Source organism: Hippocampus bargibanti, linkage group LG18, assembly GCF_051943395.1.
Source record: "Hippocampus bargibanti isolate YZ-2025 linkage group LG18, ASM5194339v1, whole genome shotgun sequence".
In the NCBI taxonomy this organism is placed as follows: domain Eukaryota; kingdom Metazoa; phylum Chordata; class Actinopteri; order Syngnathiformes; family Syngnathidae; genus Hippocampus; species Hippocampus bargibanti.
In genome coordinates, this window is record NC_142751.1 from 2,449,842 (window position 1) to 2,477,115 (window position 27,274).

A 27,274-nucleotide genomic window follows, 5' to 3' on the forward strand; every position below is an offset into this window, starting at 1 on the left:
AAGCAACTGTACTTGTTGGTGGCCAGCAATCCTCCCCGTTCCCTGTGGAAGTCGGGGTGAAGCAGGGCTGTGTACTGGCCCCTGCTATATTCAACCTGTTCCTGATGGCAGCTACGCTCCTCTTCCATAAGTCCATCCAGGAAGGTGGCGGCGTACAAATCCAATTCCGCCTGGATGGTAGCCTGTTCAACATCAGACGCCTACAGGCCAAGACCAAGACCTGATCAGCGACATCCACGAGCTACAGTATGCAGATGATTGTGCTCTCTTGGCCCACAGCCCAGCTGCCATGCAACATGCACTTGATACCATGTCCTCCGTCGACCGATCACTCGGTCTCGTGATCAATGTAACCAAAACGGAGGTCATGGCCAAGAGCGTTCACCCTCAGTGGCACACCCCCTGATCAGCGACATCCACGAGCTACAGTATGCAGATGATTGTGCATGTGTGTGTCCATGCTGCTATATGGCGCAGAAGCCTGGACCATCTATCGACGCCATGTGAGGCGCCTTGATGCATTCCACATCAGGTGCCTCCAACGAATCCTTTGCATCACCTGGCAGGATCGTGTCCCACACACCGACATCCTTCGAGGCTATACTGGCAAAGAGGCAACTCCGGTGGGTTGGACATGTCATCCGGATGCCTAGCTGCCGCTTGCCTCGGCAGGTGCTTTATGGACAACTCCTGTCAGCGAATAGGAAGCCTGGTGGTCCTAAGCTGCGATACAAAGACCAGCTTAAACAGACTCTAAAGAAATGCAACATCAAGCCCAGCGATCTGGAGTCTGCTGCAGCTAACAGGCCACTGTGGCGTTCCTTATGCCACGAAGGGGTGACACAACTTGAAAACAAACGCACCCAGAGGAGGATCGTGCGGCATGAGCAAAGACACCTCTGTGCTGCTTCAGTACCGCCTCGCCAGCCCGGTCCTGGCCTCACATGTCCTGAATGTGGCAGGATTTGTGGCTCTAGAATCGGGCTTCATAGTCACCTACAGTGGCATCGACGCCAGCGCCGATAACCACTGTCCAATACCCCACAAAGCAATGGAAGCGACGTCATCTTCAACTTCGATGGACTGCCAAGAGAGAGAGACAGCACAGATGAAATTACTGTCCTTTCGGACCCAGCATGCAGGGCACTTATACTGACTTTAACAAACCTAATGAACATGAAAACGGCAATTTGCCGGGATAGGGGAGCCGCTGCGTGTTCACGCGCCGCCTTCTTGGGAAAAACAAAAACAACAAATAATATGACAACACAAAGACACAGAGTCATTCATTCTTCAGGACTTGCTGTACCCGCTTTGTGATGACATGAAGCAGTTCTAGATGGAAGAGGAGAGGATCAAAGCATCCATTTCAGCAGTGGATGAGGGACGTCATGGTGGAATTTTCACGTCTACTACAAGCTAAATGTTGAAAGCAAACACGAAGCTGTAGCATCCATTGACGAAAAGACATTGTCTCACATCTCCTGTCCCACATAAATCCGCTTCAATTCCAAGCCGCGACAGTTCCATCGGCGCTCTGCGCTGACGCTCCTTTCTTCTTATCGCGGGCTCCTCAAGCCATGTATCCATCCAACCGCAGACTGTCCAACAGCACCGACCTTTCCGCTGAACAAAGCGGGGCTGTGAAGATGCTGCCCATTACAGGCGCAAAAAAGCACAATGGCCCCTTTGGTGTCCAGCGATGACAGTCAAACGGCTCCGACATTCCTCCGATTCAAAAACACTATTGGCATTTTCATGCTGCCGAAAAGCGCAACCGCCCAGCACAGTCTCCTCCTTGATGATTGTCATGGCCAAAATGCTGGAAAACAATCCGGATCCGTTCCACACGACACACAACAACACAAAGTGACAAAAGAAAACACAATAACAAGACAAAAACAACAAAAATATTTAGATTTAGATTTAGATTTTGATGTATATGTAGATTTATATGCAGATGCACATGCACATGCACATGTATATGTATATGTATATGTATATGTATATGTATATGTATATGTATATGTATATGTATATGTATATGTATATGTATATGTATATGTATATGTATATGTATTTGTATATCCAAACCCTTCTATCACACATGACACCTGACATTTTTCTCCAGCCGCTCTAGCCTGCCTGGACACGTTTCTTCACCTCTTTTCCACACTCTAAATTGCTCTAGACAGTTGACCCCAAGTACTTAAAAACCTCAACCATCTTTATCTCTTCTCCCTGTGGCATCACTCTTGCACTTGGATCCCTCTCATTCACACACATATATTCCGTCTTGCTGCGACTGATCTTTATTCCTCTCCTTTCCAGGGCATATCTCCACATCTCGAGTTTCTCCGCCACCTGTTCCCCGTTCTCGCTACAGATCACAACATCATCTGCAAACATCATGTCACGTGCTCACAAAAGTGAAAACATGCTCACCAAATTGAAAATGTGCTCATACATTGAAAACGTGCTCACAAAAGTGAAAACCTGCACACACAAGTGAATACGTCCTCATCCATCCTGGAGCCTCCGGCGCACAGGTGCTTCTCACCCCAATGGCAAGCTATCGTAGCTTTGCCGCACGTGTCACGGAGCTAGCCACGAGCTACTTGGAACATCGCCGCACTCAACCCGCAGCAAGCTACAGGCCTTAGCATTCATCGTCGCAATCATCCTTCGTTATATCCAAACCCTTCTATCACACATCACACCTGACATTTTTCTCCAGCCGCTCCAGCCTGCCTGGACACGTTTCTTCACCTCTTTTCCACACTCTAAATTGCTCGCGACAGTTGACCCCAAGTACTTAAAAACCTCAACCATCTTTATCTCTTCTCCCTGTGGCATCACTCTTGCACTTGGATCCCTCTCATTCACACACATATATTCCGTCTTGCTGCGACTGATCTTTATTCCTCTCCTTTCCAGGGCATATCTCCACATCTCGAGTTTCTCCGCCACCTGTTCCCCGTTCTCGCTACAGATCACAACATCATCTGCAAACATCATGTCACGTGCTCACAAAAGTGAAAACATGCTCACCAAATTGAAAATGTGCTCATACATTGAAAACGTGCTCACAAAAGTGAAAACCTGCACACACAAGTGAATACGTCCTCATCCATCCTGGAGCCTCCGGCGCACAGGTGCTTCTCACCCCAATGGCAAGCTATCGGCTTTGCCGCACTCACGGAGCTAGCCACGAGCTACTTGGAACATCGCCGCACTCAACCCGCAGCAAGCTACAGGCCTTAGCATTCATCGTCGCAATCATCCTTCGTCAACGTCAAAGTCAAAGTCAGCTTTATTGTCAAATATGCTAATATGCATGACATACAGCACAGATGAAATTAATGTCCTCTCGGACCCAGCGTGCAAGACATGCAAGGCACTTATAACGTGGCTAAAAAAGACATACAATTGACAACAGACAATACATGTAATTTCTGTATGTAAAGTTAGGTAGTGTCGTATGGAAAGTGAGGCAGTGACGTATGTAAAGTACGGTAGTGACATATGTAACGTGAGGAAGTGACGTATATAAAGTGACTTAATGTCGTAATTGCAAAAACGAACAACAAGAAAGGGTTGAAGTGAGGTCTTGCAGAAAAAAATGAGAAAGAAGAAAAAATAGAGTTCAGGGTGATCGTACAGCATGTAGCGTGTACTCAGAGTTCGGTGAGTGTGGCAGTGGGAAGGGGCAGGCTGGGCAGGGCTGGGAGGGAGTTGAGTCTCCGGACTGCCTGGTGGCAGAAACTGTCCTTGAGCCTGCTGGTCTTGGCTCGGAGACTCCGCAGTCTCCGACCCGATGGCAGCAGGCTGAAGAGGCTGTGGGAGGGGTGGGTGGGATCGCCAGCGATCCGGATGGCTCTGCGGGTGAGGCGGGTGTTGTAGATGTCCTGAAGGGGGGGGAGAGAGACACCGATGATCTTCTCAGCTGTCCTCACGATGCGCTGCAGAGTCTTACGGCAGGACACGGTGCAGGCGCCGTACCACACGGTGATACAGCTGGTCAGGATGCTCTCTATGGTACCGCGGTAGAAGGAGGTCGTGATGGGGGTCGGGGCTCCAACTCTTTTGAGCTTGCGGAGGAAGTACAGGCGCTGGTGGGATCTCTTGGCCATTGATGCCGTGTTGTGGCTCGTAAGAGAGAGAAAGATTTCAACGTGCGACGTTGCTTCTCATCCTGCAGCAGCTAAAGGTTTTGATGGACGTTTCCAGTAGCTCACAAAGTGGATGGATAGAACATACAAATTCACCACAATAACAGAGAAAATAATGAATGTGGGTTTTTGAATGAAGGTAGATAAATCTATAAAACTAATTTGATGTTCTGAAGTATTAAAATGTCTCAAACTAGCATTTCAGTTAAGACGGCCGAAATGGCGGCTTTACTGGCTGCAAAGGAAGCTGAGACTGAAATGGAGGAGGCTGTTGAAGCTCGACGTCAGCTGCTGAAAAAACTTGAAAATCTGAGAGACATCAAAGTGATGAAGGCAAAGTTGCGTGTGTATGAGGAAGAAGTAATGAAAGTAGTTACGTGTGTTTGAGAAAGAAGTAGTGAAGGCAAGGTTTGGTGCTTTTGAAGAAGAAATGAAGGAACGGCATTTCACCAGCATCCCTATACACACCAAAGAGAATGATACATTGCCTTTCTACCACCATGACCCATGCCATAAACCGCTAACTGAGACATTGGTTCAAACATTGCAGGAATCACTAGTTCCGAGTCATCTTCCAAACCCAGATATGTATATGTATATGTATATGTATATGTATATGTATATGTATATGTATATGTATATGTATATGTATATGTATATGTATATGTATATGTATATGTATATGTATATGTATATGTGTAACGGAGTTGTGCACTTAGATTATTAAATTATGAAGGAAGTGACGCAACGGCGCACAGTGTGGCACCATGTCCTGCCCATAGTTTCTAGAACAATCTCGAGGAGATTCAGGGTGAGTCGCAATTTTCTGATGGTCTCGATTAACGCGCATTTTCATGACAATATCTTATTTTGTTTCCCCTTTTATACTGTCTAGTGTTATCTAATTAGTTCCCTTATTCATTTCGAGTCCAGATTACTTTTTGTGTCATTATTTACTTCACGTTTTGTCGAGTGGAACTTTGGAGCACATGTGCTTCATAGTGCTTTTCTATTGCGCAGTTATCACAAGACGAAACCCATGCGACTTCAACAATCCCTTCTGCCATACTGTGTTGCAGGTAACAATTGTTTCATTTCGTTTTTATTGAACAATATTTAGTTTTTTTGTGTCGTGTTTCATTTGCCCGTGAGTGTCCGTGGCGGGTTGAACTGTGCGCCAGCCATTACAAGCGCACCGCGTTTTCTGCCGAGTCTCCGCCTATGATGCGTTCAAGGACATCTTGTAAATAACAGTGAACTTGTGTTGTATTCTCTTTTTCTGTAAATAACCACTATACGATCACTCGTTGTTAATTCTGTTTTGTTATCTACAATGTTTTGCATTCCAGAACAATCTTGAGGAGATTCAGGTTAATCACAAGACGAAACCCATGCGACTTCACCCATCCCTTCTGCCATACTGTGTTGCAGAAATAAAAGAAATAAAAAGACACATCCACACGTCTCGTCTTCATTAATACGGCAGCATCGTGGAGATGAAGACAGTCACTGTTGTGACACCCGTCACATATGTATATGTATATGTATATGTATATGTATATGTATATGTATATGTATATGTATATGTATATGTATTTCTTATTTTTATTCATATTTTATTCTTTTTTTTATTCAATTGTAGTTAGCCCGTCCCTCCGCATATCAACGAAGTCGCTGGCAGATATTCATGGCCAGAAAGAGTTTGATTAGCATCACAACACGTACAGTGGATGAGGAAATATGAGATGAATAAATAAATAAATAAATATAAATGAAGAGGTAGCAGGAAAAAGAGACAATGAGAAAATGAGAATGACATCATTAAATAGATGCTGGGGTGCAGGGAGGGGTTGATAGAAGGAAAAAGGGAGAAACGGGCCAGATGCCATCATAGCGATACCAATTTGGAAAATATCCCAGAAAGGCGCTTTGGGGAGGTATGAAGAATCATGGAAATAGAAACATTTGGAATGGGGATCAGTTGAACAATTTCATCTGTGGCACGTCTGATTGGTTATTGTCTGTAATTTGAAGTTGAATATTCAGTGCATGTCCAAAGATGGCACCCGAGTAGGCAGCCTCAGCAAGTGCTCTCATGAGCCTTGCTTTTTTTGGTTGTTTTTGTCTTGTTTTGTGTTTTCTTTTGTCACTTTGTGTTGTTGTGCATCGTGTGGAACGGATACAGATTGTTTTTCAGCATTTTTGACCACGACATTCATCAAGGAGGAGACTATGCTGAGCGGTTGCGCCTTTTCGGCAGCATGAATATGCCAGTACTGTTTTTGAATGGGAGGAATGTCGGAGCCATTCGACTGCCATCGCTGGACACCAAAGGGGCCATTGTGCTTTTTTTTGCGCCTGTAATGGGCAGCATCTTCACAGCCCCGCTTTGTTCAGTGGAAGGTCAGTGCTGTTGGCAGTCTGCGGCTGGACGGATGCATGGCTTGAGGAACCCGCGATAAGAAGAAAGGAGCGTCAGCGCAGAGCGCCGATGCGTATGTGGAACTGTTGCGGCTTGGAATTGAAGCAGATTTATGTGGAACAGGGGATGTAAGATAATCTCTTTCCGTCAATGGATGCTACAGTTGCGTGTTTGCTTTCAACATTTAGCTTGAAGTCGACGTGCACATTCCACCATGATGTCCCTGATCCACTGGTGAAAAGACGCTTTGATCCTCTCCTCTTTCATCTAGAACTGCTTCATGTCATCACAAAGAGGGTACAGCAAGTACTGAAGAATGAATGTCTCTCTGTGTCTTTGTTTTGTCATATTGTCTCTAAGCTGTCATATTATTTGTTATTTAGTTTTTTTTGTTCTTTTGACTTCAAGACGGCGCCGCGAGAGTGACTGCCTTTCCAGCAGCTCATGTATTTTGTTTTTCTACTTTCATTCCTTTCATTACTTTGCTGCTGTCAAATGTACATTTCTCCACTATGAGACTAATAAAGGCATATCCAATCCAATCCAATCCAATCCAATGTCACTCATAGGCCTTCAGTAGTGCTACTTCTTAATCCACAGCTCCGAGTGTGGTGTGATATTACTACACGTCCATTAGAGGGTGCCATTGGCAAGGAAATCATTTGAAGCCACTTAAGAAATAATGTCATTAAACTGTTCAAATTGTTACTATGAATGTGTGGATTCATGATAACCTCATAAACTTGCAATATTATTTGCTATTTGTGCTTGGGTCAGAGCTGTCCAACCTTAATAATGTCTATCTATTCTTGATATCTGCAATCAAATCCATTTCTTCTTCATCTCCCTCAGCCATTGTGGGTTGACAAAACCACTATTAAATCAACACAACGATATATATTGCCTATTGCAGCTCGCTAATGATACAGTGTGCTAGCTTTGACCAGTATTCTCTTATCGCTAGCCGCTAGCAAACTATGATTGGCTAGCGCCTTCCAGCTGGCCTTGAGTTGCCAACTCGAAATCTGATTCGTGAAAGCAACAGTTTCACCGACATTCATTTTTATGCTCCAGGGCCTGCAGAACTGATTGTGAAGGGGCCCAGGGAGATATGAAGCTAAAAGACCATTTGGAATTATTTCATAAGAATTCATGGACAAAATATAATTCACATCAGTCTGTGATTCTGATATTTTTAGGCCAGCACATAAGGCCTTGCAGGCCCACCGCTGTTAATATCCCATCCATACATTGCAACTTGGGGAGGAAAGCAGGATACACTGTGGACAGGTCACCTTGCGTGTTTTTGACGTGTGGAAGGAAGCTCGAGTAGGAGGAAACCCACATAAGCAGGACAACATATAAAGGCAACCCCCCCCCCCCCCAAAAAAAAAAAAAAAAAAAATGCATGGTTTATGTGGTTTTAAAGGTGTGACCGTAAAGGAGAGAATGAGCTTTGTGGAATCGTCTTAAAGTTTCACACCCACTGTGACCCAAAAAGATGAGAGGGGCGGCAAAAAAAGGGCTTTCTTCACCGAATAGAAAACTAGGACATTTTAATCGTCTGTTATGTTAAATCGTGACAGAAATGAGAATGCGTATCACCATCCTCAATGACATGATTGCACCTTCACTCACAAATAACCAATTGATTTTCTTCTTTTTTTTCTCCATCAAACACACATCCGACTCAGCAAGGCTCTCTATTTTAACTTCAGACTCCCAACCGAGCGGCATCGGCCCAGGTAGATTGGCACTGCTTTGTTGGTTAAGCGCAAAGTGTGAGATAGCTAAGTACTTAATAATAATCACAATACATTTAATTTATAAGTACCTTTCATAACTATCAAGGACACTTTACAGTCACAGAATATTTTACTGCAGGTGAGCAGCGGCAGCCACACGAGCCAGTGTTCACTCATCACGGAAGTAGCATAAAGTTAAAAAAAAACAACTCAAGAACAAATAATATGACAACACAAAGACACAGAGAGTCAATACATACTGTCACTAATAGCTAGCTAGCTATATAGCTAATATATAGCAAATAGCTAGCTAGCTGGCTACCTAGCTAATAGATACTGTAACTAATAGCTAGGTAGCTAGATAGCTAATAGATAACAACACGAGCCAGGGTTCACTCAACTGTGCACTGTGAGGCCGGTGTGCTAACCACTCGCTAACCACGGGCCGCTGCGGGGGCGGCCCGTGGCGGCCCGTGGTTAGCCCCCAGAATAACTTTAATAATAATAATATTAATAATAATAATAATAATAATAATAATAATAATAATAATAATAATATCGATGAGAAGGTTTCTTCAGCCGTCATCTGTACAAAAGTGAAGGTTTCGGACGTTTCGCCTCCTATCCAAGAGGCTTCGTCAGTTCGCTGACGAAGCCTCTTGGATAGGAGGCGAAACGTCCGAAACCTTCACTTTTGTACAGATGACGGCTGAAGAAACCTTCTCATCGATGGACCACTCCTGTACGACTGAGAGCTTACACAGACGAATAATAATAATAATAATAATCATAATAATACATTTTTAGCTAGCTAACTAATAGATAATTAATAGACAACTATCTAGATGTCACGTTTTGCGAAGTGGTGATGGCGGGTCCGGATCCCAAAAAGCAGGCAGGAGTGAGTAGGAGGTTGTTTGACAAATTGTATTAAAATAAAGGTCAGCAGGAACAAAATATAAAACATCAAAATCATCTGAACAGAAAAAATACAAAGTATCAAAAGAAAATCAAAAGTAAAAGTCGGCCAAGGTTAAACAAACACATGCACAGCATGCAATTGCAGACAAAGCATGCAACAAACATGCAGCAAACAATGAACCGACACCGGATGGTCGTGCCGGGTGTCCTTGTAAGTGTCAGTGATTAAAACGACCAGCACCTGCGAGGCTGCAGGCAGGGCTGACGTCGCTACCCGTTGTTCGCCAATCTGATCGGGACGACCAGCACCTGTGCAGGTGGGGCCGACAGCGCCCCCCGTTGGTCGTCAACCAGATCATGACACTAGATAGCTAATTGATAGCAATTAGATAGCTAGCGAGGTAGAAATGGTAAAATATGATGAAGCAGGGACTGTCTGACTATACAGCAGAATGTTTTTGTCTTTTTTTTTTCCAAGAACTCCGTTTCTTGATTAGTACGACAACAAAAGCGCGATTGAAAACTAAAATGGATATTTGGACACAATAAAATCCATATTGTATTAAACTGGGACATTCCATGTGAATCATTGGATATTTCACAGGTTGATTTTTCTCGTGGTAAAATTCCAAATGAATTGTCATGTTGGAGGCTATAAAATCAATAATTCAAGTCTGAGTCACATCATGCCAACGGAAGAGTCACTTTTTATATTAAAAAGAACACCCACTGAAGTTTTAATATAAAAGAGTGAAGTCTACCATGGCACAGAAGTCCACAGAGAGATTAGGAAGCAAAACAAAACAAAATATACTAAAAACACATATGAAAAAGGGGGACCGAAAGGGGAGGTGTTTAGTGACAGCTAAGGGATGTTGGAAATGAGAAGGCAGAAATGAAAGTGGGGTGGGGGAGTGCAAGATCATAAAAAAAACAGCAGCCAAAAGAGCTTTTTTTTTGGGGGGGGAGGGGGGGGTACAGTACAGCATGCTGGTCGTTTGACTGTTTAAAACTTTGCTGATTACAGTTCATGGGGGGGGGGGGTAGTAGTTTGCTCACACTCTGTCCATATGATAAGCGAGAGAGGGAAAAAAATGAAAAAAAACGGTTCCAAAAATAACGGAGCTATTATTTCTCCGTCTCATTTAAATATCTAACATATGTTTCAGTTCTGTAGGTGTGATTTATACAATGTGTGTTATATATATATATATATATATATATATATATATATATATATATACACAGTAAAGTCTCGTTATATCGATATCGGATATATCGATAGTCCCGGTTATATCGATACTATTTCTATGCACGCACGGAGAAAATTACATGCAAACAGGGTCGGATATATCGATAGTCCCGGTTATATCGATATTTTTTCGGACTTCCTTGAATATCGATATAACGAGACTTTACTGTATATATATATATATATATATTGTGCAGCGTGTTCTACCGGAGACAGATTCCTCGTGTGTCCTACATACTTGGCAATGAAGATGATTCAGATTCTGATAAAAAAAATCTTAAAGTAAATACATAAATATAATGCAAAGAAGCGTTTCTGGTTTCCCATCATCAATCATTTAAAAAGCAAGCAAAACCTGAAAAAAAACTTCAGAAGAGACAATGCGAATGTACAAATTATTTAATATTTAATCTGTTTCCATGCTTTTGTCTATGAAAACCTGATGAAGCAAGTTCACCTTGAGCGAAGGTGTCAGAGTCCCGATTGCAGAGTCACTTCATGGTCAAGTTAAGTGGGAGCTGATATAAAAAATAATTTTAAAAAGTGTTCAGTTAGCTTCATTTAAAGGCTTAAAAAGTTCTTACCGATCTTTTTTTTTTCATTTAATGAGCGATTTTCTGGAGTTAAGAGGAGGTACGGCACTTTCAAAGCCCTTCATTAGATGTGGTTGCTAGCCTTTTGTTTTTTTTTTTTTGTTTTTTGGTTCAGAGGTCACAGCGTCTAAAATCCGCTCGTTTCACTCCCTGTGGTTCGATTTGCCCTTTCACACATAACACATGTGTGTCATTACACATCATTTGGCCCAAAACACATTCTTGTTTGTTGGATTAGATTTAAAGCTGCAAACTCGCTTTATTTTGCCAGCAAAAAAAAAAAACGTTAGAAACTTTAAATGTTGGTTATGTCGTACTTGGAAACGAATGCCGTGTTTATGGTTCCACTTTTAGCCTTTAATACTCAGTTACGGTTCGAGGGGGGATTGGGTGGACCCAAAATAAAATCAACAACCAAGTTGATGGGGAATGTGATTTAGTATGAGAATGTTAGAAAATTCGGGGGAAAAAAACCCACGCAAACGCAGACCGATAGCGGATGATTTGTGCTTCGCCGAACCCGAGATTGAGTCAAGTTCGATCAAACCCGGGTTGAGATCCATCAATAATGCACCCTATGTAATTATTGATCGATTCCTGTATGCATCCGATAATTTCATACTCCAAAACATGATTCCCTTTCAAAAGCTATGCAGTCACATTAAAAAAATATAATTGTAACTCTGTCTGAGCTTAACGTTGAAAATATATCAAGTCGACCATAAATCATTAGATGAAATGGGACACATTTGCACATCGTGCACGGGTTTTTGTCATTGTCCCTCAAATTGGCGGATCCACAGAATACAGGTAACATCCGACTCACGACCGGCTCGATTTACGTCCACCCGTACTTCCGACCACGACCTCCAGACCCTATTTTTTTTAATTTTAATTATACGCCTGGCAACGCGTATAATCGATCAATAATTACATAGGGTGCATTATGCTAGCATGGGTTTTCTCTGGGTAGTCTGGGTTTCCTCCCTCATTCCGAAAACATGCCTCGCAGTTTCATGGAACATTCAAAATTGTCCCTTAGGTGTGAGTGTGAATAATTTTTCACCTATATTTTTTCCTGCGACTGGTCAGCAGTGTGTAACCCGCATAATTCCCGAAGATAGGCTCCAGCGTACCCCGCAACCCTTCATGAGGATAAGCGCATTAAAATGGATTGGTTCCTTGTGAGTTCACCACCTCCCCCCAAAAAAATGCAATTAGTGTGGTCATTTCCTGAATATTCTTAGCGCTCCCTCAGCTTCCAACGTCTCTTTTTACCTGCTCAGCAGGGGTGTGACACAAAACAGTTGCTTCGTCTAAAATACCTCCATATTGCACTTTCCTTTGATGTTTTCTTCCTTTTAATTATTTGGCAAAGGGGGATATTATTTCCACGTGTTTTTTTTTTTTTTTTTTTTTTGTCCACGTGCCAATTATCAGTAGGCTATTCAAAAAGAAACGGGAAATTCATCAGCAATGTAAGGTGAATGTTATTTACTTTGGTTGTTCCGCGGGTATGTCTCGAAGGTGATTTCTGTCAACACCTGCAATCCCCTTCAATCCATCTTTTGCAAACAGTTATTACTGGCTGCAGTGTGACAAACGCGAAATAGCAGCAAAAGCTGAATCAACAAGAACTCGGCCAGTGGTCAGCTGGTCCTTTTTTTTATATTTGCGATATAAAGACACAAGAGAGAACGTTTGGCTAACGCTAGCCAGGTATTAGTGAAGAAATAAAGGCGTCAACTATTTTTTGATGCTTGAAGAAAATAAAATTGTGCTTCTACGTAAGCCTGGCATGTTTCTCATAACTCCCCAGAGAAATGTTACAACTTGAACGAAGTCATTGATTCATGTATGGCAAGTCAGTCCGGAATCCATATTTCATAATTTTGTTGCTGTGAATCGTGAATTTCTCCACTGTGAGACTAATAAAGTTTCATTTAATTTAATGTAATCAAATTTAATTTAGTTTAATCTAAATTAATTTTAATGAATCTAAATTAATCTAATCTAATCTAATTTAATATGTTGATCTAATTGTATTTAATCAAATTTAATCTGGTTAAATGTAAATCAGTTTAATTGAATCTAAATAAATTTAATTTAATCTATTTTAATAGTTTAAATCTAATTAAATATGTTTAATGTAATTTAAGTGTATTTAATCTAATTTAATTTATCTCAATGTAATCTGGTTGAATGTATATTAGTTTAATTAAATCTAAATGTATTTAATCAAATACATTTAATCTAATTTAATATGTTTAATATTATTTAATTTTATTTAATCAAATTTAATTAATTCCAATTTAATCTGTTTAAATGTACATTTGTTTAATCCAATCTAAATACATTTAATTTAATATGTTTAATCTAATTTATTTGTATTTAATCTAATTTAATTTATTTGAATCACCATCTGGTGGTAGCAAAATGTATCAAAAATTTTGCAAAACTAAATGCATGTAATCAAATTTAATCTAATTTTATCCATTTAAATCTAAATTAATCTAAATTAATCTAATTTAAAAACTGCCGGTTCCTAACATTTTTTGAAAACTTCAAATTTCATATTAAACTAATAAAGGTTAATCTAATCTAATCTAATCTAATCTAATCTAATCTAATCTAATCTAATCTAATCTAATCATTTAATGCCATTCCAGAATGTATTCGGCAATTGAACAGCATGACATAGGACATCATTCCCAAATTTGTCAGGGTTTCTTGTGGAGGGGTGCTGATAAAGAGCTGGTCAGACCTCTGGCAATGTTTTTCCCTTCCACGAGGGGGAAGCATCTGTCTTTTGTCCATGTTAGCATTTTGCTACAGCTTCAGCTACTGTTAAAGTGCTATATAAGTCAATATGGATGTATTGTATTGTATTTTGTACAGTTTTGTGGTGCATGCAAGTGGGGGTGACATCATTTTGGCACCGTTGTCCAACTGCACACACCCAACAAATGCATACCTTCTCTCTTTTTAAAATTTTATTTCCTGCTCCCCACCATTTGCCATCTTCCCGCCATCCTTAGACGAACCCCCCCCCTCCCAGTTATCCCTGAGCAAACCCAGCAAATGTTTAAATTACACGACCAAGTAAGCAAGATTAATTAAAATGATAATCTATGAGCGGAATATATTTCACACTTAAACGAGCGGCAGTTGGAGTTGGAAAGTCAAAGTGGAGTGGTGACCTTATACATCTGCTGTCGTCATGGTGGTCATTCAGCCAATTAGGAGCATAAAATGAGAATCCCCATCGCATGCAAAATACTCATTTTCCACACTAATAGACTCATCATCGACTCAGAGGTGGGCGACTCTCGTTTTTATGGGAATTTTTGGGTAATACTTTGGATCCTGTAACTATTTCCTTTCAGCGTCATATCGGAAGAGCTAGCATCAGTTAGCAGCCTGGCTAACCTGACGAGTCCATAATCCTGCTGTTTGGAGATGTGGAGAATTGATTAATAGAATGTGCGACTTAACCTGAGGTCTTTATTCAGACTCAACGAGCGAAATAATTAAATGATAATTTCCTTGAGCACACGTTGGCAAAAAAATAAAAATAAATAGAGATAACGATTTACGACTGGCGCGAATTACGATCGGCGCGACTTACAGCCACCTGTACTTACGACCACGATCGCCACACCCCTTTTTTTTTTTTTTAATTCTACATCCGGCACCTCAATGCGTTCTACAATTTTTCGACAGACAGCATGTCACACAGTCGCACAGCAATCAACTGCATGACAACACTCAATACAGTAGTTATAGAGTGAAGATAAAGTTTCCGCAACATCTCCTGTAGTACAGTAAACTGCTTTTTTCCTTCAGTGTCCGACTGTGTCCGAGCGTGTCTTCTGGCTTCTCCGTTATCAGGGAAAGCGATTTTTCAACAGCGCGCGTGCGTAGAAAGCCGTGTGTATTTGGGTCAGCAGAACGCATGTTCGGCAACCCTAAAAGGTAAGTATAACTTTTATGAATAAACTGTGCGGTAAACAGTTTAGTATACATTACAGGTACAGGTATACAGAAATAAAAATCTATAATAAATTGTAAAAACTAAACTAAAAGGTATAAAATGTATCAATGAACTGTAGCACTTCAGTATATAATACAGTAAAGTCTCCTTATTTCGATATTGGTTATATTGATAATACTGCTTATTATGATACTATTTTCATTTAAATAAATAAATAAGCACATACATAAATGTATAAATAAACGTAATAAATACAGAAATAAATACAGAAATAAATAAACAAATAACGTAATAAATAAAGATGTGAAAGTTTGTGCCTTCTAGTCCGGTACGAGATTGAGATGCAATAGAGAGAAATGGCGGCTATAAGAGGCGTTCTTTTCTCTTTTGTTGTGCTTCCATTGGCATCCCAAGGTGCTCGCTTGTCTGGCTGCCCGCTTGCAGGCTTGCCGTGTGGCTTGTGTTTTACATTTCATCAAATGGAGAAGGTTTGGGAACGCACGCTTGCTTGAGGACTAAGCCTAAGGGCTTTTTTTTCCTCACGTCACAATGGTCAACAATAAGCTTTGAGAGGGATTTAGGCTACCGAAAATATTTCATCTGAAATAGACTCAAGGATAAACAGATGCTTTATGGTACAACACACACACACACACACACACACACACACACACACACACACACACACACACACACACACACACACACACACACACACACACACACACACACACACACACACACACACACACACACACACACACACACACACACACACACACACACACACACACACACACACACACACACACACACACACACACACACACACACACATACACACGCATTCCCTCAGTCTTAAAAAAAAAAAACAAATAGAAAAATGACAATATGAAGATGACAGATGGCAGGTCTTTGAGTTGGCAAAGTAAAGCATACACAGCACGATGTCGTGCTAATTTCACATCACATCGTATTTTTATTGTTTTTATCGTGAGCCCATCAGGGAGTATTGTGAAACACCTATAAATACTCTTAAACAGACCTAAATGCCTTATTCACACACACATACATACACACATAGACACACACACACACACACACACACACACACACACACACACACACACACACACACACACACACACACACACACACACACACACACACACATACACACGTGAAATGGAAATCTGGTCGATTCAGTGTTTTTTTGTGACAGGTGACATCCAACTTGCGACCGGGTTCTGTTCCGACAAAACAGTCGGAAGTCAAACGGTCGAAATCCATTCAAAATGGGCGACGCGAGGTTTATACGACAGGATAGAATATGATGTCAATCTGTTGTTTTTAAGAAACTCTTTCGTTGAATACTACAGTAAAGTCTCGTTATATCGATATTCTCGGGAGTCGGAAAAAATGTCGATATAACCGCGCTATCGATATATCCGTCCTGCGCCGAACTGCATTAAAGGGGGGGGGGGGGGGGCACACATAAATAGGGGATCTTTGATATGGCATCGATGAGAAGGTTTCTTCAGCCGTCATCTGTACAATTTTGAAGGTTTCGAACGTTTCGCCTCCTATCCATGAGGCTTCGTCAGCGAACTAAAGTCTGACTGGTCGTATCGGCCCTATTTATATATCCCTAATGTCTAGGCATGGCGGCGCCGGACACAGCTATGATAGGTCCCTACTCTCAGGTTGGGGGGAGCAGAGGACCCCTCCCTGTGACCTATCATAGCTGTGTCCGGCGCCGCCATGCCTAGACACTATTGCATCTCAATTTTGCTCCGAACGGTGTATCAGGGAGATAGCTGAGTTCAAAATATTATTTTTGAATAGAGTGCGTGGCGGCCATTATGCTTTTCGACCTTCGCTTTCTAATTTGTGACATTTGCCAGACAATTCTTGTATTTTCCAGTGTATAAGACACAGTGGAGTATAAGGCACACCTCGAATGGATGGTGTATATTCTAACTTTTTCCATATATAAGGCGTACCGGACTAGAAGGCACAAACTTTCACATCTTTATTTATTACGTTATTTGTTTATTTTTTTCTGTATTTATTACGTTTATTTATACATTTATTGATGTGCTTATTTATTTATTTATTTATTTATTTATTTATTCACACATGCATTTATTTACTAGTTAATTCATGTTTTTATTTATTTATTGTATTTTCACGACCATAGAATTTATTTCAAAATGTGCGGTGCGCCCTGTAGTGCGGACGTATTAGAGACCAACATAAGGAGGACGTGGTAGAGAACATGAGGGGATGTGCGGGTGTGGTTTGTGTATAAACGAACAGGTATGTGCTTTATGCAGAACATTGCTGTTTTAACAACCCTGAAAATGGCAAAGAGACATGGTTATGAAGCTCAGTTTAAACTGAAGGCTATCGGCTACGCCGAGGAACATGGGAATCGAGCCGCCGTTGTCACATCGTCGTCGCCGTCCTGCGCGCGCCCCTCCCCTCCTGTCTCCTCCTCCGCTGCTCCTTGGAGACGGCCCCTCCCTTCCTAACTCACCCGGCTCGCGCACCTGTTTTCGATCCCCTTGATTGTGCCTTCTGGCTATAAAAGCCACTCCTACCTTACTGTCTTTGTCAGAATATTCTAAGGAGTTTCCCGCTACTACCTCGCCACCAGGTCTGTCCAGTTATGGCTATCTTTGTCATTCCATCTGTTTGTTATTTTTGTGCGTGTCTCATTAAAGACCCTTTGTTGGAAATCTGTCTTACCGTGTATTTCGGATCCTACACTTACCTCCTTCCGTCGTCCCTCGAGTCCTGTCACTACGCCTTGAGTGGACGTGACAGCCGTGACATAATACGCGGACACAAGGCAAGTTGGAGGAAAGATACAAGCAATGGATCGGCGAGCTAAGAGTTTCGACTGTCACCATCCCACTCAGAGCAGTAACGCTAGCGGAGGAAATGAAAATTGAATGTTTCCAAGTAGGTCCGTCTTGGTGCTGGCGTTTTATGAAACTGTACCATTTTCCCATCCGGACCAGGACTACTGTAGCACAGCAACGGACGGTGAATTATTCTGAAAAGCTGGCAAAAAGGCTTCGTTTCCTGTTTTACTTGGCTGCCATGCTAACGGAGAGATACTCCCACTGATTGTGATTTTTTTTTAAAGAAAGACTATGCCTAAAAAGATTTCCAGCAGGCGTCATTATTAAGGCAAACGAAAAGGGCTGGATGTTACGCCACAGTTTGCCAATGGATTGTGGTTGCTGGGGGCTAATGTGACTGCTGGCACGGTGGTTCGAGCTTTCGGAAAAGTCGGTACCGGTAATGTGCTGTTTTTTTACCATGCCGACCCCTATTGAGTGATGATTACAAAATGTTATTACTTTGTAATTAATAAATAAAGCACTACCAAACTCAGTTTTGCTCCCGATCTGTTTTTTTAAATACGCACATTTGTATGCCTGTGTGTTGTTGTGTGGCGGACGTACGTATGGCAGTAGAGGATATGTACCGGTATATATAAAACTTGCGCCCTATCAGCCGGTGCGCTCAATGTGTAAGTTAAATACAGAAATGGCACGCATAAATGAGACTGCGCCTTTTCACACGATGCGCCCTTTGGTCGTGAAATTATGTATTTATTTATTTATTACATTACATTTATTATTATATTATTTATTACTTTATTTTTACTTTTTTTTTATTTATCCATCCATCCATCCATCTTTTGCCGCTTTTCCGGGGTCGGGTCGCGGGGGCAGCAGCTTCCGTAGGGAAGCGCAGACTTCCCTCTCCCCAGCCACTTCTTCTAGCTCGTCCTGGCGGATCCAGAGGCATTCCCAGGCCAGCAGGGAGACATAGTCTCTCCAGCATGTCATGGGTCGTCCCGGGGTCTCCTGCCAGTGGGGCATGCTCGGAACACCTCACCAGGGAGGCGTCCAGGGGGCATCCTAATCAGATGTGCTAGTCACCTCATCTGGCTCCTCTCTATGTGGAGGAGAAGAGGCTCGACTCTGTGCTCTTCCCGGATGACCGACCTTCTCACCTTATCTCTAAGGGAGAGCTCGGACACCCTACGGAGAAAGCTCATTTCGGCCGCTTGTATCCGGGATCTCGTTCTTTCGGTCACACTACGTTATTCTTTCTTTCTTTCTTTCTTTGTTTCTTTCTTTCTTTCTTTCTTTCTTTCTTTCTTTCTTTCTTTCTTTCTTTCTTTCTTTCTTTCTTTCTTTCTTTCTTTCTTTCTTTCTTTCTTTCTTTCTTTCTTTCTTTCTTTCTTTCTATTCTATTTCTTATCTATTTATTTAATTATTACTTTCTTTGTTTATTTATTACTTTATTTATTGATTATTATTTTATGTATTTATTATTACTTTATTACTTTATTTATGTATGTATTTATTTATTTATTTATTTATTTATTTATTTATTTATTTATTTTATTATGGAACATCCTGATTTCAATTGTATTGTAATGCCCCTCGGCGTGATAAAGGATGCGCACAGGCGTTGGCACAGCTGGTCAGGCTTTTATTAAGCAAACGTTGCAGTTAGCACAATCATACCGGAGTTGTTGTTACGCCACAACTCACGCGCAGTCCACTCTCTCGCGGACTTCTCGTTCCGGTCCTCCCTTCTGTCCGTGACGTAATCTCTCCAGACTAGCCCAGCCCCCAAACATGCAACTCACAAGCCCCGGACGTTACAGTATATTCGTACATGCACAGTTGGCTATGTTTCCCCAGATGACTTAGATTGATTTCAAGAGGTGCCTTTTCTCTCTCTGAACCCGCAGTCATTAATTCTGCTAATGACAGGTAAATGAGGCATGCTGATGAAGATGCTCATGCAAAACTTTCCACACCTAGGAGAGTCGCACCAAGCATGCAAATACAAATCCACATTGAATACACACACTCAATCACTAATTGACTTTGATTGAGGACTCTTCAAAGTCCCTCGATATTTGCTGGCTATGAAAGGATCACAAAATTCACTTTGCTGGGTACTGGCTAAGACTGACTTGTGATATTGACACATTTGAATTTCACGGATTCTACAATGAATGAATTGTAAGTAGAATTGAGATCTTAACTGCTTTGATTAAACGTTGCCACATTGTGAACTCATCAGATTGGGTCATGCATTTTATAATGAGCAAAATTCTGTATATTCCGCACTATAAGGCACACCTAAAAACCTTAATTTTGCTGACCATGTGCCTTATAATCCAGTGCGGCGTATATATGGAACAGGTTAAAAATCCATCAATCATTAACTCATTCACTGCCCGACGTGCAAAAAAATGTGTCTACTCCAGTGCCAGGGTTTTTGGCACTTGAATTCCAGGACCCACAGAATATTACTGTCACATCCGCTCGAGGAGTGGTCACCGGACCCAATGGACGAAGAAAAAATAGGAAGGGTTGGATCCAAAATACATGATGGAGAAAATAAGTTCAAGAAAGGTTTTTACTGAGACACGCAGGGCAAAACAGAAGGTAAGGCAACCGAATAGACGAACGGGACAAACCAGCATATTTCTGGGAGACAGGGTAACAAGAGAGAATACACCGGTGAGGAACGAGCGGGAACAGGTGGCTTTTTATAGCCAGAAGGCAATCAAGGAAATGGGAATCAGGTGAGTGAGCCCGGAGAGCAGGGAGGGCAGGGGCGTGCACCTGCCGCCAAGGAGGATGTGACAATTACATTTTAGGACTACATAAACAACAGGTTCTACTTTTTTATTGTTTTTTTTAATTAATTAATTAATTCCTAAATTATGGGTCTGGAGTTATATGATTTTGAAATGAGGGCGGCTGTCCTAAATACAAAGCAATACATACATATTTGTTAATACAGTATTGTGCTTTAACAACATCTGAAGCTGGAACAAAGCACAAACATGGAAAAATGGGAATTCCTCCTCTCTTGTGGAAAAGAAAAAAACATTGCCAGAGGCCATGGCCAGTGCTTTATCTGCACCCAAACAAGACAAAACAACACCCGAACAAATTCGGGAATGGGGCTCTACGTCCTATTTTAAATTCCTGAATATAATAATTAATAAAATTAATAAAATAATTTGTGAATGGTAGTAAATGAGATAAAGGTTTATTTTGAAAAAAATCTTTACGTCCATGAAGCACACACATGCCTAGAATATAATTCCCATCGACCGTATGGCTCCGCGACCATACTTTGGCACATCATTACAGACTACAAGCTCCTCCATCTGTACACATAAAGGCAAGTCTGAAAAGCCTGGGAGCTCTCGTTTACCCCACAGAGGACCCCCTCCCACACCTCCAGTTTTCATTCACATGCAATCCCCACACTCAACAAAACATGTGTCCCCTCACCTCCATACTCCCTTTAATATATGTGGGTCGTGTCGGCAGACAAAGATGAAAGCCAGCTACTACTGGGATGTGACCCAGGAGACGCTAACGTGTCTTCAGCAGCGTTGGAGACAAATGGAATGCATTTTTTGGAGGGGAGGGGTTTCTTGTCTTGTGGCTTACAGTAACACATGGAAGAGTAATACATTTTTGATTCTGTAACATTTGGCGTTCCCGTTCGATAGATATCAGATTGCACACGGGTGCAACGGTGATAATAGAAAAAAGATTCCAGTTTAAAAAAAACAAAAACATGCGTCCTTGGTTATTATTTATACCAGCCTAAAATTTGACCACCGTGAAGGGAATTGTATTGACTTTTGGCCTCTATTTATTTATTTATTTTTATTATTTTTTATTATTATTATTATTATTATTATTATTATTACAGTTTGTTTTTATAGTATTTTACAAATAGTGCGCTCTATTGATCCAAGTTTATCCAGTTTATGCTGTAAAATAGTTAAAAGGTGCTTTAAAAGTTATTTTCTTGACTAGGAACAGATAAAAAAAAATTACAATGATTATAATGAAAAGTGCTTTTTCGGTTTTCCAAAAAATCGGTTTTGGAAAAGGTTTCTGGAAAGGATTTTGGTTGAAAACCGAGGTATCACTGTATTTTATAATTTATATTTATGACATTTTGACTATTTGACTTTTTTTTCGGGACTTCCTGGAAAACCCTCCAGTGACTGTAAGTCGCCCCGTCCTCCCAAACTACGGGTCCCGTTAAGGTCCGCGAGTGGGTTTGCGTCGCGGAGACTTGAGTTGGACGCCGTAATCCACGGACCCACCAGGACCATGTCTGTTCGGGCCCTTGTGGATTCGGGGACCGACGGCTGTTTCGTAGACCCGCGCGTCGTTTCTGCGTTGGGTTGTCGGGTTATCCAGCTGGGGGCGAGTCGGAGCGTACTCGATCTCGACGGTCGGTTACTCGCCGAGGTTAAGCAAGAAACAGCGCCGCTTCGACTCGTACTCTCGGGCAACCACGTAGAATACCGTGATGCCTTCACGCTCGGTTCCCATCGTGCTCGGGTTACCTTGGCTGGGGACCCACAATCCGGCGCCCCCTCTGCTATGCTCACTGCCTAAGGTTGGCCGCGGGCTGGTCGTCATCATCTCGCAGCTACCCACCTGAGGTTGTTTAGATATTTTTTTAGTTTAGAGGGGGTCCAGTATCTGATTAGTATTATATAGTTTAGAGGGGGTCCCGCCCTGTTTCCACGATCTACGACAGGCGTTCAGCAAGGACAGCGCCCTGTCCTTACCACCGCACCGTCCCTATGATTGCGGCATTGACCTCCATCCCAACGCTCCGTTCCCCAGTTCTCGACTTTACAACGTCTCCCAACCCGAACAACAGGATCTCCGGGACTACATTGACTCCTCACTCGCGGCCGGGCTCATTCGGCCATCGCGGTCACCCTTGAGAGCGGGGTTCTTTTTTATCGCCAAAAAAGAAAAATCGCTGCGTCCATGCGTGGATTATTGTGGACTCAATGAAATAAATATCAAGAACAAATACCCGCTACCATTGATTGACTCCGCCTTCGCTTCCCTCCAGGCCGCGACCGTATTCAAGAGACTGGACCTCCGGAGCGCGTACCATCTCATTCGGGTTAAAGAGGGTGATGAGTGGAAGACCGCATTTAAGACGCCCCTGGGACACTTCGAGTACTTGGTGATGCCATTTGGTCTGTGTTCCAGTATCTGATTAATGACGTTGTGAGGGATTTTCTGTACATTTTCTGTTTTGTATATCTGGATGACATCTTCATTTTTTCAGAATCCCTCGAGGCACATCGCCAGCACGTCCGGCTGGTTATGCAGCGGCTGCTGCAGAACCGACTATACATCAAAGCCGATAAATGTGAATTCCACACCTCCTCTTTATCCTTTCTGGGCTTCATCATGGAGCGGGGGCAGATCTGGGCTGACCCCGCCAAGACATAAGCGGTGGTAGAATGGCCCACGCCCACCTCTCGCAAGCAGCTACAATGCTTCCTGGGCTTCGCCAATTTCTACCGCCGCTTCATCCGTGACTACACCTCCACTAAGACCCCGTTTAGTCAAAGTCAAAGTCAAAGTTGTCAAATATGCTAATATGCATGACAAATATGCTAATATGTATGACATACAGCACAGATGAAATTAATGTCCTCTCGGACCCAGCGTGCAAAACAATCAAAGCACTTATAACGGGGCTAAAAAGACATACAATTGACAACAGACAATACATGTAATTTCTGTATGTAAAGTGAGGTAGTGTCGCCTGGAAAGTGAGGAAATGACGTATGTAAAGTGAGGTAGTGACATATGTAAAGTGAGGAAGTGACTTATATAAAGTGACGTAATGTAGTAATGCAAAAACAAACAATAAGAAAGAGTTGAGGTGAGGTCTTGCAGAAAAAAATGAGAAAGAACAAAAACATAGAGTTCAGGATGATCGTACAGCATGTAGCGTGTACTCAGAGTTCGGTGAGTGTGGCAGTGGGAAGTGGCAGGCTGGGCAGGGCTGGGAGGGAGTTGAGTCTCTGGACTGCCTAGGGGCAGAAACTGTCCTTGAGCCTGCTGGTCTTGGCTTGGAGACTCTGCAGTCTCCTACCCGATGGCAGCAGGCTGAAGAGGCTGTGGGAGGGGTGGGTGGGATCGCCAGCGATCCTGATGTCTCTGCGGGTGAGGCGGGTGTTGTACATGTCCTGAAGGGGGGGGAGAGAGACACTGATGATCTTCTCAGCTGTCCTCAGGATGCGCTGCAGAGTCTTACGGCAGGACACGGTGCAGGCGCCGTACCACACGGTGATACAGCTGGTCAGGATGCTCTCGATGGTACCGCAGTAGAAGGAGGTCGTGATGTGGGTCGGGGCTCCAACTCTTTTGAGCTTGCGGAGGAAGTACAAGTGCTGGTGGGATCTCTTGGCCATTGATGCCGTGTTGTGGCTCCAGGACAGGTCTTCGGATATGTGTACTCCCAGGAACATGGTGCTCCTCACTCTCTCCACTGCAGCACCGAATGGAGGCACTGGCTCGAAGGGTCGAAATAGCCGTTCACCGTGCTTACCGACCACAAAAAGTTGGCGGTCATCCGAGCCGCCAAGTGGCTGAACGCACGCCAGGCACAGTGGGCGCTCTTCTTAACCCGCTTCTCCTTCACCCTCACTTACTGCCCAGGGACCAAAAACTCCAAGCCCGACGCCCTCTCGCGGATCCACGAGCTGCGCTCGGATGCGCTGCAGTGGGGGCACGCATCCAAGGTGATGTGTCACCCAGGGGTGAGCCGCACCGAGCACCTCGTCTCCCAGCGATTCTGGTGGCCGCGGCTCCGCGACGTTGTGGCGGACTTTGTTAAGGCCTGCCCGTTGTGCGCCTGTGGCAAGGCTTCCCATCAGCCCCTGGCAGGACTGCTCCGCCCCCTACCTGTTCCCCCACGCCCGTGGTCCCACATAGCGTTCCTGCTGACCTTTAATTTAATACAATTTGTCAAACAACCTCCTACTCACTCCTGCCTGCTTCTTGGGATCCGCACCCACCATCACCACCTCGCAAACCGTGACAGAATGAACCGACCAACCATTGGATCCCGCAGGTACATCGGACCCGTCTCATTTCCACCCTGTGCCTGGCAATGCTACGTCCACGTTAGCCCGAGCCTCGTCGGGTTTGAATTGCGTCACTCGATGAGCCGTAACGTCCATGTAAACGTCCGGCCGAGACCTCCTTCCAGGTGGCCGTCCAGGGTGACACTGGGTGACAGGCAGTGCACGCCCACGTCCAGCCACGCTGTCGTCGTGCATGAAGAATTGAGTCTCATCCACGACGAGCCGTGCAACGTCCGCGTCAACGTCAGTCCGAGACCCCACTCACCGCTGCATCCCGGAGCGGCACTGGACTGGTCTCGTTCCCCCGGTGCCGGGCAGTTCACGCTCACGTTGGCGTCCGGCCGAGACCTGGTCCCATACGGCCGTACGGGGTGCCATTCTGCGCCTCACAGTTGGACGTCCACGTAGAGCCATGCGCCGTCGCGTGAACGTGCGAGAAGGATCGCACTCACTCCCACGACGATCCGTGTCGCGTCTTCGTCCACCCCAGGCAGAGTCCCATTCCTATCAGGCCGCCGCCCATCGTATGCTGGAGAGGCAGCGGTTGCCCTCTCCACCGACCGTTCCCTGGCGAGTGGACCTTTTGGGAGACTGTTGGGACTTCTGGAAGCAGCCCCTTGAAGGGGGGGTACTGTCATGATCTGGTTGGCGACCAAAGGGGGGGCGCTGTCGGCCCCGCCTGCACCTGCACAGGTGCTGGTCGTCCCGATCAGATTGGCGACCAACGGGTAGCGACGTCAGCCCTGCCTGCAGCCTTGCTGGTCGTTATAATCACTGTCACTTAAAAGGACACCCGGCACGACCATCCGATATCGGTTCATTGTTTGCTGCTTGTTTGCTGCATGCATTGTGTATGTGTTTGTTTAACCCTGGCGGACTTTTACTTTTGTCTTCTTTTGCTACTTTGTATTTTTTCCATTCAGATGATTTTGATGTGTCACATTTTGTTCCTGCTGACCTTTATTTTAATACAATTTGTCAAACAACCTCCTGCTCACTCCTGCCTGCTTTTTGGGATCCGCACCCACCATCACCACCTTGCAAACCGTGACACAACGGCCAGACCGAGAGGAAGAACCAGGACCTGGAGGCGGCCCTGCGCTGCGTGTGCCTCCATCCTCCTTCGGCCTGGTCCATCCATCTTCCGTGGGTGGAATATGCCCACAACACCCTGGTCTCCTCAGCCACAGGTCAGTCACCGTTTATGTCGGCCTATTGCTACCAGCCGCCGCTTTTTCCCACACAGGAGGGGAGGGGGGGGAGGTTCCGTCGATACAACACCATCTTCGGCGGGCCCATCGTGTATGGAGGGAGACCAGGGCAGCCCTATCGCGCACGGCAGCCCGGAACCAGAAGGTTGAGAATCGCCAACGCCGTCCCGCGCCGGCTTACCAGGTGGGTCTGGTTGTCCACAAGGGACCTATGGCTAGCCGGGACCACTCCCAAATTGGGGCCGCGATTCGTGAGCCCCTTCGCCGTGGAGGCCATCATCAACCCGGTCGCGGTCCGACTCCAGCTGCCTGCCTCCATGAAGGCCCACCCGGTTTTCCATGTCTCTCTCATCAAACCGATGGAATCTAGCCCCTTGGCCCCTCCCCTGCCCAACCTGCCCCACGCAGATGGTGGACGGAGGACCGGTCTACGCAGTGCGGGAGATCCTGGACTCGCGGCGCAGGGGAAAGGGCATCCAGCACCTGGTCGACTGGGAGGGCTATGGACCGGAGGCTCGTCAATGGGTCCCTCGAGCCTGGATCCTAGACCCGTCGCTCCTGAGGGCATTCCACGAGGCTTACCCGTCCAAACCCAGTGGGCCGCCAGGAAGCGTCCGTTGAGGGGGGTTACTGTCATGAGCGAATTGACAGCGGGGCGGGGCCTCCGCTCCCACCGTCTGCCACCTGCTGTCAATTCCCTCATCACTGACTGCTGGACATTTAAACCCGACGCTGGCACTTACCCAGCGTCGCAAGATACTTCGCCTCGCGCCTTGCCTGGAACTTGTATTCTGTACGTTAGTCGCTTCGTTTGTTTTACTACACCGCGTCGTAGGCTGTTTTGCACCCTCGTGTGCCTCTTTTGTTTTGTTAGTTATTGTGGTCTGGTGGATTGCCGCCGCTCACCCACTAGCATTGTTGTTAAGTCAATCTTTTTGTTCTATAAACTTTTTACCAGGTCCGCGTCATCTCGGAC

General features: G+C 44.1%; 1 pseudogene; it reads left to right on the forward strand.

Annotated features, from left to right (window-relative positions):
- The first annotated feature begins 4,391 nt into the window (after nucleotides 1-4,391).
- LOC148884210 (uncharacterized) lies at nucleotides 4,392-26,919 on the forward strand (annotated as a pseudogene).
- Nucleotides 26,920-27,274: the final 355 nt, after the last annotated feature.